At 46.4% G+C, this 2,716-nt stretch overlaps 1 protein-coding gene across 1 annotated transcript in view; it reads right to left on the bottom strand.

The window, feature by feature from the left end:
• Window positions 1-2,017, bottom strand: part of COL8A1 (collagen type VIII alpha 1 chain) — a 34,823-nt gene extending 32,806 nt beyond the window's left edge. Inside the window, exon 1 of the mRNA XM_004716756.2 lies at window positions 1,950-2,017. The gene's annotated coding sequence lies outside the window, so the exon portion shown is untranslated. The remainder of the gene's footprint in view (window positions 1-1,949) is intronic.
• Between the last annotated feature and the right edge of the window lie 699 nt (window positions 2,018-2,716).

Genomic DNA, 2,716 nt, shown 5'->3' with positions numbered 1-2,716 from the left:
GGAGCCAAGGACCGAGGTATATCTAGCTCCAGAGAGATCTAACAGCACCTGGATGTCAAGGGGACATTTTCCCAAGAAGTCCTTACTGTTTTTATGACTTTCCTTCAGTCTTTCTTTTGTTCGTTTGAAAAACAAAGAAGCTAACCAGATGCAGTGCCCTCCGGATTGGGAGAGCGCTGCCATGATCCGCTCCGCTGAGCTCATTAACACATTCCACTTTAGTCTTCCAGTTTGTTCCATTCAACAAATGGCTTGTGAATTGTGCCAGGAACTATAGCGGATTTAAGCATGACTGGGATGCCACTCCAGCTTCAATGGAAAGCCAAGGCAAAGAGGTTGTCATTTTCGTTGCTGCAGAGTCAATTCCCACCCTGTGACCCCGCGGGTGCCGATGCTGGGGATTCCTTACTATGGCCCGTCCAGCTGTCTTTCTAAGTGCCATCAAATGACTAGGAGGTGCTGCGCACGCACGTGTGAGGCTTGTTTGTGGCTTACCAGGTGGCCTGGGTAGCTTGCTAATAATGACAGTGAGTTGTCCAGCATCCTTGTGGAGGTGGGCTCACACAAATAAGATGTATGGAACCCTGACGAAGGGATGCTCCAGCTTTGTCCTCCTGCTACACTTAACATGAGTCATTTCAGAGGAAGAGAGTGTGTGTGTGTGTGTGTGTGTGTGTGTGTGTGTGTGTGTGTGTCTCACATGAGCACCAAGAAAGATAAACCAGGAATAGATTGTGCCCTTTGGACTCTGGATCAGCATTAAAAAATAAACAAACACCACCACCCCCTCGTGTCCTGTCTGACTCTGGTCACCCTTTAGCACAGAACAGAATTGCCTCTGTGGGTTTAAAGACTGTTGGTTTTTAAGGGAGCATAGAGTCTTACGTTTCTCCTGTGGATTGGCTGGTGTTTTTGAACTGCTGACCTTGCAATTGAGAGCCCAAAGCATAACCACCACTCCAGCAGAGCGCCCTCATTCCTGGGGCCAGAGAGTAGTGACACTAGAGATGGTGAGAGGCCGCAGCAGAAAAACAGTGGCAGCAGAAGCAAGAGAGTAGCATGAGAGAGAGTGGTGGGCTTCTCAACCCACAGAGCCAGGAAGTTCAGAGCTTTAAAGCAGGTTTTCTGGTGGAGTGGTATGTTTACTACCAGAGTGGAGCACCTCTATGCACTTAAAGGCAGAGCTAACAGGCAGAAAGCGGCCAAGTTGCTGAGGGCCAGAGAGAGGCATGGCTGAGAAGAAGCTGTCCTGACCAAAGAACTGTATTCCGAGCCATTTTTGATCCTGCATTATCACCTGCACTCCCCTTGTACACCTGATAGTCTTGAACTTCATCTGTGAGTGCTATGTGGCCATTGCAAGGAATTTTCAAATCCGGCAGAGAACTAGAGCATGCCATCAGGTCAAAGTCAGAGCTGGTGAAAAGGTTGGATGGAGGGTGGAGGCATCTCTGACCATCACATCAGTGGCTGGTAATTTTGACCCCTTCTCCCCTTTGGTGACCTTGGAAGAGGTCAGGTGACTCCACCAGGCCATTCGCACAACAGAGTGGAACTGCTCCATGGGGGTTCAAGTTTATGATCATTAGGAAGCAGATGGCTAGGCTCGCCTTTCAAGGCACCACCGACTGTAGTTGAACCACCAACCTTTCAGCTACTAATTGCTCGCTTAACTTTCGTACCCTCCACTTGTCTCGGCAAAGATAGACACGTATAACAACTGCAAACGGACTGCTCCGGCTTACTTTCCCACGCTGGCTTTCAGTTTCCTTCTTTGCCTTCAACCCGCTTCTTTCCTTCCATCATCCTCCCCACTGTCTGTCCATCTTGAGCACTTTTGATCCTCTTCCCAGGTCTCTGACCGTAAGTTCAAATCAACCCTAATGCTCTTCAGAATCATAGTGTGTCAAAGAAAGAAACTGAGGCCCAAATGGACACAGAAAACTCACCAAGATCACTGAGAACTATAAAATGTACGCCAGGGCAGGTAAAAAAGAATGTGGAGACATGATGACCAGGCAGGTTAGTGGATTCTCCTTGGTGAACCAGGCATCTGTTAACCAAAAAAATAGCTCCAAGTTTACCAAAAGACATAAACCTTCCATGGTTCCTTTGCTTTCTGAAAGATAACTCTTGAAAATTCCCTGAATAATTAAGCTATCTTTATTATTTAGAAACCTCCAACTAGGTCTGGAGATTTGTGCAAATGAATGCACAAACCAGCCAGGTCAGAGACCGCCTAGTCATTGGATAGCAGATGATCTTGGGAAGAGGGGCATGGGTCAGTCAATCACATTCAAATGAGCTAAAAGTTAATTTTCAGTTCTGTTTCCTCCTCATTAAAATCTTGATTATAGCTCATTTGTTTTGAGTCAATTACTTTTTCAGAAGCTGAATGGTGTCCTCATAGTCATGTGGATTAACTGGTCTGATAAATGATATACTTTAATATAATTGTGTTTTGATTCATTTTTGACATATGGGATCCAAGCATCATAACCGTGCAGCCACCCAACCCTGAATTCTGAAGGAGACTTGGATGCAAGGAGAAGGTGCCATGTGGAATGACTGCTGTACTATCCTTGTGAGTTTCCAGAGACTTGGTTCCTACTCGTGGTGACCTTACTATATAAGAGAACCAAACACTGCCCACTCTCGTGCCATCGGCATGATCTTTGATTTATGGTGGTATGATAGTGGTGTGATTCAGTCGGCA

Source organism: Echinops telfairi, unplaced genomic scaffold, assembly GCF_000313985.2.
Source record: "Echinops telfairi isolate 266 unplaced genomic scaffold, ASM31398v2 ScPeMD7_6;HRSCAF=24_1, whole genome shotgun sequence".
In the NCBI taxonomy this organism is placed as follows: Eukaryota; Metazoa; Chordata; class Mammalia; order Afrosoricida; family Tenrecidae; genus Echinops; species Echinops telfairi.
Note: the sequence above shows the minus strand (reverse complement) of the source record. Positions and strands in the feature narration are given on the sequence as shown.